Source organism: Thalassophryne amazonica, chromosome 1 (genome assembly GCF_902500255.1).
Source record: "Thalassophryne amazonica chromosome 1, fThaAma1.1, whole genome shotgun sequence".
Lineage (NCBI taxonomy): Eukaryota > Metazoa > Chordata > Actinopteri > Batrachoidiformes > Batrachoididae > Thalassophryne > Thalassophryne amazonica.
The window spans coordinates 108,212,820-108,223,165 of NC_047103.1; the positions used below are offsets into that span (position 1 = coordinate 108,212,820).

At 42.2% G+C, this 10,346-nt stretch overlaps 1 protein-coding gene across 5 annotated transcripts in view; it reads left to right on the top strand.

Moving 5' to 3' along the window:
• Nucleotides 1-10,346, top strand: part of LOC117512923 (protein SON) — a 451,527-nt gene that overhangs the window by 337,375 nt on the left and 103,806 nt on the right. The gene's annotated exons all lie outside the window — the stretch shown is intronic.

Here is a 10,346-nt window from a genome sequence, read left to right on the forward strand (position 1 = left end):
TGTGAATAATGTAAACTCAGTGCTCAAAACTATACTCGACATGAATGAGCCACCTTTGTTAAAACCGTGCTCCCCCAAAACACAGTCACCTTGGTTCAGTGTTAACTTCCGTGACCTCAAGCATAAGGCAAGAGGTCTAGAACGGAAACGGCGTCGTTCAAAATTAGAAGTATTCCACCTTGCGTGGCGTGATGCTATCTTAGACTATAAGCATGCATTACTGGCTACAAGGCGGACCTATTACTCTGATTTGATCAACAAAAACAAGCATAACTCAAAGTTCTCGTTCGACACGGTGGCAACACTTATACATGGACAACCGCCTGTTGTTGGTATAGGATCAAATAAGCAGGTTGTGCTTTTTTAATCAGCATGCCTAGTGAGATACTATCAAATTCTGTAACTCTAGGTACAGAACCTCTAGGTACACCCACCTCAGTAGCAGGGTGTAGTGGCTGGGTTAAGGCATGCTGCAATATGTTTAACCTAATGTCTTCAGTTTTCTTCTCAAAGTAATCCAGGAAATCTTGTGCTGTAAAAGGAGAGCGAACTATAGGTGGTTGTCCATGAATAAGTGTTGCCACCGTGTCGAACAAGAACTTTGAGTTATGCTTGTTTTTGTTGATCAAATCAGAGTAATAGGTCCGCTTTGTAGCCAGTAATGCATGCTTAAAGTCTAAGATAGCATCATGCCACACAAGGTGGAATACTTATAATTTTGAACGACGCCATTTCCATTCTCGACCTCTAGCCTTATGCTTGAGGCCATGCAGGAAATCATTGAACCAAGGTAACTGTGTTTTGGGGGAGCGTGGTTTAACACAGGTGGTGCAATCATGTCGAATGTCATTTTGAGCACTGAGTTTAAACTATCCACAAGTCTGTCTACTCATTGGGTATTTGCCAAATGTGAAGCTAAAACATCAGGCAGTCTAGCTTCAAATTCAATCTTAGTTAAGGAGTTGATGCACTGCTGTAGTGATATATATACGTGACTAAATGTATATGATGGTGGGCAGGCCTCATTTAAGGGGAGGACAGCTGTAGGTTTAAGCCAGGTTTCACATAACCCAATCATATCTAAGTGATGATCAATAATTAGATCATTAATCAACAATGATTTTGAGGATAGTGATCTTATGTTAATGAGACCCAGACTAAGGACCTCAGTGGGGTTGACAGTTGAACTGTTTGGGTTTAGGGGTGGTTCCAGAGTAGCATATATAAGATGCCTAGAAGTAGGTTTAGGTTGAGACATTCCACACGCGTTGTAGGTAGCAGACACAAAATCTTTGATATTGCTGGAACAACCATTGGGCCATCTTCAATTTCAACATCATCTAATGTCGTAATGGGTATTAAGTTTGCAACGCATATCCTTCTATGATTTTTATGGACACGTCGATGGAAGCAGGCCACAGTCTCAACTTGTTAAATTTCCCTCCCTGTCAGATAAACTGCACTATCACCATAGTGGATTTTCTGCACTAATTTCCCCGCTAAGCTAATGGATTCCACACCCACGTTTGTCACAAGCCTTGCAGGGTCTCTAATCACCTGCTCTGTGGCCTGCTGTAAATTCATAATATTACTCTCCCTGTAGAGCTCTATCTATGTTCGCATACAAGATGGCAGTGCCTTCCCCAGTAGGGTGGAGGCCGTCCAGCATCAGCAAGTCACGGCGGCCCCAGAACAACGGCCAGTTATCAATAAAGCTAAAGCCTTGCTGTCTACAAAATTGCACCAGCCACCTATTTAACAATGTCAGCCTGCTAAATGCCTCATCAGTACCCCGGGAGGAGAGGGCACCAGAGACTATTTAATCAATGCCGACACATCTTTCTGGCAAGGTCACAAGTCCTCTCTATTTCCATTTTTGTGACATCTGAGTGCGTCAGCCTGACATCATTGGTGCTGATATGAATAACTATGTGACTATGTCTCATGTCACGTTCCTTAGTCTTCCCTTCTGCAGCATCAGCACCCTTAGATGGGATGCAATGTCAGGAGTTCTGGCCCCAGGAATACATTTAACATCAGCTGGCATCTGTAACCTGACTTTGCGGGTGATAGAATTCCTTATCACTAATGTCTGGTGTTTCGGCCTGGAGACACGAGTGGAAGTCACTCGTTGGCTCAGAGAATTCACATCAGGCAAATCCAAGGGGGAGAACCGATTCACAGTTCGCAGTGGTGAGTGTGATCGGGGTACCACAACCGGGCACCAAGCCCTACGGGGCTTATTCCGCCTAGCCACAGTCCAAAAGCCGTCCTCCACAGCCAGCGTTTCTAGGCTAATGCTAATGGGCATGCTAGCCAGCCCAACACTAACCTCATCTGGAGTGCCCATGTCATCCATATATTTTTAGTGTATTTACAATTATATTACGTACATACATTTAACTTACTAAATAAAATCATGCATGCATGCACTCACGGTTTTAATGTAAAAATGATTTATCCTGATCCCCCCCGCTGGAATCGTGTATGAGTCCAGAATGTCGTTAGCAATGTCCATTGTTCAATGTGTTGCTGGCTAATATCCGTAGCTTCTTCAAAAATATTAACCCTGTCAATGTTCCATTGTGGCGGTGTTCATCCTTTTGTTTTTTTTTTAATATTTTATTTTTGTTTTCAGAATATGAAATTACAAAAACAAAAAAGAGATAAATAAAAAGAGAAAAAACAGTCCTAGGCACTCCCCAAACCCACCTGCAGACAAACTATAAACAACATAAACCAAGATGCAAGGCAAAAGAAATCAAATGGGGCCAAAAAGTATTTAGTCAGCTCCTGATTGTGCAAGTTCTCCTACTTATAAAGATGAGAGAGGTCTGTAATTTTCATCATAGGTACACTTCAACTATGAGAGACAAAATGAGGAAAAAAAATCTAGGAAATCACACTGTAGGATTTTTAAATAATTTATTTGTAAATTATGGTGGAAAATAAGTATTTGGTCAGTAACAAAAGTTCAACTCAGTACTTTGTAATGTAATCTTTGTTGGCAGTGACAAAGGTCAAACATTTCCTGTAAGTCTTCACCAGGTTTGCACACACTGTAGCTGATATTTTGGCCCATTCCTCCATGCAGATCTCCTCTAGAGCAGTGATGTTTTGGGGCTGTTGCTGGGCAACACAGACTTTCAACTCAACAAATTTTCTATGGGGTTGAGGACTGGAGACTGGCTTGGCCACTCCAGGACCTTGAAATGCTTTTTACGGAGCCACTCCTTTGTTGCCCGAGTGGTGTGTTTGGGATAATTTTCATGCTGGAAGACCCAGCCACGTTGCATCTTCAATGCTCTCACTGAAGGAAGGAGGTTTTGGCTTAAAATCTTACGATACATGGCCCCGTTCATTCTTCCCTTAACACAGATCAGTCACCCTGTCTCCTTTGCAGAAAAACAGCCCCAAATCATGATGCTTCCACCCCCATGCTTCACAATAGGTATGGTGTTCTTGGGATGCAACTCAGCATTTGTCTTCCTCCAAACATGACTAGTTGAGTTTTTACTTAAAAGTTCTATTTTGGTTTCATCTGAACACATGATATTCTCCCAATCCTCTTCTGGATCATCAATATGTTCTTTGGCAAACTTCAGACGGGCCTGGACATGTACTGGCTTAAGCAGGGGGACACGCCTGGCACTGCAGGATTTGAGTCCCTCTTTGTGTAGTGTGTAGCCTTTGTTACTTTGGTCCCAGCTCTCTGCAGGTCATTCATCAGGTCCCTCCGTGTAGTTCTGAGATTTTTGTTCACCGTTCTCATGATCATTTTGACCCCACAGGATGAGATCTTTCATGGAGCCCCAGATCGAGGGAGATGATCAATGGTCTTGTATGTCTTCCATTTTCTTACAATTGCTCCCACAGTTGATTTATTCACACAACCCTGCTTGCCAATTGTAGATTCATTTTCCCAGCCTGGTGCACAGCTACAATTTTCTTCCTGGTGTCCTTTGACAGCTCTTTGGACTTGGCCATGGGTGAGTTTGGAGTCTGACTGTTTGAGCCTGTGGATAGGTGTCTTTTATACAGATGAGTTCAAACAGGTGCCATTAAGGTAACAGGTGGAGGACAGAAGAGTTTCTTAAAGAAGAAGTTACAGGTCTGTGAGAGCCAGAAATCTTGCTTGTTTGTTGGTAAACAAATACTTATTTTCCACCATAATTTACAAATAAATTCTTTAAAAATCCTACAGTGTGATTTCCTAGATTGTTTTTCCTCATTTTGTCTCTCATAGTTGAAGTGTACCTATGATGAAATTTACAGACCTCTCTCATCTTTATAAGTAGGAGAACTTGCACAATCAGGGGCTGACTAAATACTTTTTGGCCCCGCTGTGTTTGTGTGTGTGTATATGTGTATATATATATATATATATATATACACACACACAAATACATACGAGGTCTGTGAGAAAAGTATCCGACCTTTTTATTTTATGCAAAAAATATATGGATTTGATTCATATGTTTTTACGTCAGCCAAGCTTGAACCTTTGTGCGCATGCGTGACTTTTTTCACACCTGTCGGTTGTGTCATTCGCCTGTGGGCAGGCTTTGAGTGAGCACTGGTCCACCCCTCTCGTCGTTTTTTCATTGCGAGGAAATGGCGGAATGATTTGGGCTTTGTTCCATCAGAATTTTTTTCAGAAACTGTTAGAGACAGGCAGCTGGAAACCATTCGGAAAATTCACATGGCTTTCGGTGAAAATTTTAATGGGCTTCACAGAGATTAAGGAGTGTTACTACCGCTTTAAGGACGGCCCACTATGGCGCACAGCGGGCCGCGCTCCGAGCCGCGATTGACAGGCTGAAACGACCATTTCATTTCTAAACGGATCGCTGTATATGGATCCAGGACCATCGTGTGCAATTTCTCTGGTTATCACAAGAGCTGGACATCAGCCATTTTCTGGCAGATTTCACTTTTAACAAGAGATTTTGTCATGGAAAGCCGCGCGGAGGCTTCGCGCGTCACGACGGATTCGCTGATGGAGCGAGACAAAGAACACCTCCGTTTTGGAGTGTCAGAGGACAAGTTGGAAAGAACAAACTTCACTTTCCCCCCAGAACGACGTGATCAGGAAGCGATTGTAGCTCACAGCAGCTCCCATTAAAAATAACGGAGAGACAGCCTGTGATTCTCGCATGTTTACATAAAATAAACACAATAACAACGTGTATAAACCCAGAGAATATATTCACGAGAGTTTTAGGCACAATATAAAAATAGTTTCATGTTGCGATGTTAATGGTGTTGTCTGTGTGCAGTGGTTAAAGTGCAGTGTGATCAGAGCATCTCAGTGCAGTTCTCAATGTTACTGAGATCTCGCAGCGTGGCGACCTCTCAGAGGTTTTGCGGGATTTGAAACAACAATAGGGCGAATAGCCAGCATTTATGTGTCAAGACAATATTGAGTGCACGTTTTACAATATAATAAAACGTGTGCGCAGTATAATAAAACGTGCGCACAACATCATAAAACGTGCACACAATATAATAAAATGAGCACACATTCTCTCCACATGCAAAACATTTTGCGATGACACTTCCAGGGCTCCGTAAAAATGCCTGTTTTTACAAATAAAAAAATGGAATATTTTACAAAAGCACATTTATCTGTAAACACCAACACATGACACACGTCACATTAACGTGTTGGTTTACATAATGAATGACTGAACCAATCAGTGTTTAGTAGAGGCACATTTTATCCAGAATCCTTTGCGATCTGTCTGTGTTTATCAATCAAATCAAATCAATTTTATTTATATAGTGCCAAATCACAACAAACAGTTGCCCCAAGGCGCTTTATATTGTAAGGCAAAGCCATACAATAATTACGTAAAAATCCCAACGGTCAAAACGACCCCCTGTGAGCAAGCACTTGGCGACAGTGGGAAGGAAAAACTCCCTTTTAACAGGAAGAAACCTCCAGCAGAACCAGGCTCAGGGAGGGGCAGTCTTCTGCTGGGACTGGTTGGGGCAGAGGGGAGAGAATCAGGAAAAAGACATGCTGTGGAAGAGAGCAGAGATCAATCACTAATGATTAAATGCAGAGTGGTGCATACAGAGCAAAAAGAGAAAGAAACACTCAGTGCATCATGGGAACCCCCCAGCAGTCTAAGTCTATAGCAGCATAATAAGGGATGGTTCAGGGTCACCTGATCCAGCCCTAAGTATAAGCTTTAGCAAAAAGGAAAGTTTTAAGCCTAATCTTAAAAGTAGAGAGGGTGTCTGTCTCCCTGATCTGAATTGGGAGCTGGTTCCAGAGGAGAGGAGCCTGAAAGCTGAAGGCTCTGCCTCCCATTCTACTCTTACAAACCCTAGGAACTACAAGTAAGCTTGCAGTCTGAGAGCGAAGCGCTCTATTGGGGTGATATGGTACTATGAGGTCCCTAAGATAAGATGGGACCTGATTATTCAAAATCTTATAAGTAAGAAGAAGAATTTGAAATTCTATTTTAGAATTAACAGGAAGCCAATGAAGAGAGGCCAATATGGGTGAGATATGCTCTCTCCTTCTAGTCCCCGTCAGTACTCTAGCTGCAGCATTTTGAATTAACTGAAGGCTTTTCAGGGAACTTTTAGGGCAACCTAATAATAATGAATTACAATAGTCCAGCCTAGAGGAAATAAATGCATGAATTAGTTTTTCAGCATCACTCTGAGACAAGACCTTTCTAATTTTAGAGATATTGCGCAAATGCAAAAAAGCAGTCCTACATATTTGTTTAATATGCGCACTGAATGACATATCCTGATCAAAAATGACTCCAAGATTTCTCACAGTATTACTAGAGGTCAGGGTAATGCCATCCAGAGTAAGGATCTGGTGAGACACCATGTTTCTAAGATTTGTGGGGCCAAGTACAATAACTTCAGTTTTATCTCAGTTTAAAAGCAGGAAATTAGAGGTCATCCATGTCTTTATGTCTGTAAGACAATCCTGCAGTTTAGCTAATTGGTGTGTGTCCTCTGTCTTCATGGATAGATAAAGCTGGGTATCATCTGCGTAACAATGAAAATTTAAGCAATGCTGTCTAATAATACTGCCTAAGGGAAGCATGTATAAAGTGAATAAAATTGGTCCTAGCACAGAACCTTGTGGAACTCCATAATTAACCTTAGTCTGTGAAGAAGATTCCCCATTTACATGAACAAATTGTAATCTATTAGATAAATATGATTCAAACCACCGCAGTGCAGTGCCTTTAATACCTATGGCATGCTCTAATCTCTGTAATAAAATTTTATGGTCAACAGTATCAAAAGCAGCACTGAGGTCTAACAGAACAAGCACAGAGATGAGTCCACTGTCACTAATGCTGTTTCTGTACTATGATGAATTCTGAAACCTGACTGCAACTCTTCAAATAGACCATTCCTCTGCAGATGATCAGTTAGCTGTTTTACAACTACCCTTTCAAGAATTTTTGAGAGAAAAGGAAGGTTGGAGATTGGCCTATAATTAGCTAAGATAGCTGGGTCAAGTGATGGCTTTTTAAGTAATGGTTTAATTACTGCCACCTTAAAAGCCTGTGGTACATAGCCAACTAATAAAGATAGATTGATCATATTTAAGATCGAAGCATTAATTAATGGTAGGGCGTCCTTGAGCAGCCTGGTAGGAATGGGGTCTAATAGACATGTTGATGGTTTGGAGGAAGTAACTAATGAAAATAACTCAGACAGAACAATTGGAGAGAAAGAGTCTAACCAAATACCGGCATCACTGAAAGCAGCCAAAGATAACGATATGTCTTTGGGTTATGAGTAATTTTTTCTCTAATAGTTAAAATTTTATTAGCAAAGAAAGTCATGAAGTCATTACTAGTTAAAGTTAAAGGAATACTCGGCTCAATAGAGCTCTGACTCTTTGTCAGCCTGGCGACAGTGCTGAAAAGAAACCTGGGGTTGTTCTTATTTTCTTCAATTAGTGATGAGTAGTAAGATGTCCTAGCTTTACGGATGGCTTTTTTATAGAGCAACAGACTTTTTCCAGGCTAAGTGAAGATCTTCTAAATTAGTGAGACGCCATTTCCTCTCCAACTTACGGGTTATCTGCTTTAAGCTGCGAGTTTGTGAGTTATACCACGGAGTCAGGCACTTCTGATTTAAGGCTCTCTTTTTCAGAGGAGCTACAGCATCCAAAGTTGTCCTCAATGAGGATGTAAAACTATTGATGAGATAATCTATCTCACTCACAGAGTTTAGGTAGCTACTCTGCCCTGTGTTAGTATATGGCATTGGAAAACATAAAGAAGGAATCATATCCTTAAACCTCGTTACAGCGCTTTCTGAAAGACTTCTACTGTAATGAAACTTATTCCCCACTGCTGGGTAGTCCATCAGAGTAAATGTTATTAAGAAATGATCAGACAGAAGGGGGTTTTCAGGTAATACTGTTAAGTCTTCAATTTCCATACCATAAGTCAGAACAAGATCTAAGGTATGATTAAAGTGGTGGGTGGACTCATTTACATTTTGAGCAAAGCCAATCGAGTCTAACAATACATTAAATGCAGTGTTGAGACTGTCATTCTCAGCATCTGTGTGGATGTTAAAATCGCCCACTATAATTATCTTATCTGAGCTAAGCACTAAGTCAGACAAAAGGTCCGAAAATTCCCCAAGAAACTCACAATAACGACCAGGTGGACGATAGATAACAACAAATAAAACTGTTTTTTGGGACTTCCTGTTGTGAAAGTGACGTGACACGAACCCACAACAGGGGGCGTTAATGAACGGACAATGGATAAGCCAAAAAGTAACAATTTAATGTTGTGAATCGCACAACAACGTACAGACAATAACAATATGGTGGACTGTCAATCATACACCAGGTGACGTGTGGGCAGGCTCGACGATAGAAGACACCTGGAGAGAGAAGAGCTGGATCCCCACACAGCTTCCACCACCAACGGAGCTGAAGAACACCGGAGCCGCCAAGCCCTGCGCCCCAGGTGGCCGCTGTCTTCAGCAGTCAGACCCGGTACTGCTGGCAGAGAACAGAGACAGTCCAGATGAGTGTGAGTTCGCACACTCAGTAATCCCACAGTCTGTATTAAGTAAAGGAGGGAAAACCTCCACCTCCAATCACACACACTCGTGCAGCTCCTGGTCAACCACTTATCTGAGTTGGGGTGTGAGGTGAAGCCGTCGCTGTCACACCAAACGTCAATCCTCCAGATAAGGAAACACTCCAGGAAAACGGCTGCAAATAGAAGTTCAGGTTAAACACACACAGTGTCAGGCAGCAGAGAAATTACCTGAATGGTAGTTGATTTCTCGGCGAGGAGGTGGAGTTGCAGTCCGGTCTTTGTAGTGGTGGTGATGGGTGACAGCTTGTGTTGATTGATGACAGCTGTCACCTCCAGCAAAGCCGACGCCCTCTCGTGCTTGAAGCCCGCACTTCAAGCAGGGCGCCATCTTGTGGTGGTGGGCCAGCAGTACCTCCTCTTCAGCGGCCCACACAACACGTCCAGTTTGGATGGACAAGACTAAGAGTCAAGCTTTCAAATGAATTAAAGCTCTGTCTGGGTTTTTGCTTAATTAATAAGCTGGAGTGGAAGATTGCTGCTAATCCTCCCCCTTGGCCCGTGCTACGAGCGTTCTGGCAGTTAGTGTGACTCGGGGGTGTTGACTCATTTAAACTAACATATTCATCCTGCTGTAACCAGGTTTCTGTAAGGCAGAATAAATCAATATGTTGATCAATTATTATATCATTTACTAACAGGGACTTAGAAGAGAGAGATCTAATGTTTAATAGAGCACACTTAACTGTTTTAGTCTGTGGTGCAGTTGAAGGTGCTATATTATTTTTTTCTTTTTGAATTTTTATGCTTAAATAGATTTTTGCTGGTTATTGGTGGTCTGGGAGCAGGCACCGTCTCTCCGGGGATGGGGTAATGAGGGGATGGCAGGGGGAGAGAAGCTACAGAGAGGTGTCTAAGACTACAACTCTGCTTCCTGGTCCCAACCCTGGATAGTCATGGTTTGGAGGATTTAATAAAATTGGTCAGATTTCTAGAAATGAGAGCTGCTCCATCCAAAGTGGGATGGATGCCGTCTCTCCTAACAAGACCAGGTTTTCCCCAGAAGCTTTTGCCAATTTTTTGGACACCACTCAGACAGCCAGCAATTCAGGGAGAACATGTGGCTAAACATGTCACTCCCGGTCCGATTGGGGAGTGTTGTGAAAGTGTAGTGACACGGACCCACAACAGGGGGCGCAAATGAACGGTCAATAGATGAGCCAAAAATTAACAATTTAATGTTGTGAAGGTGCACAACGAACATACAGACAATCTCAGAATATGATTACAGTC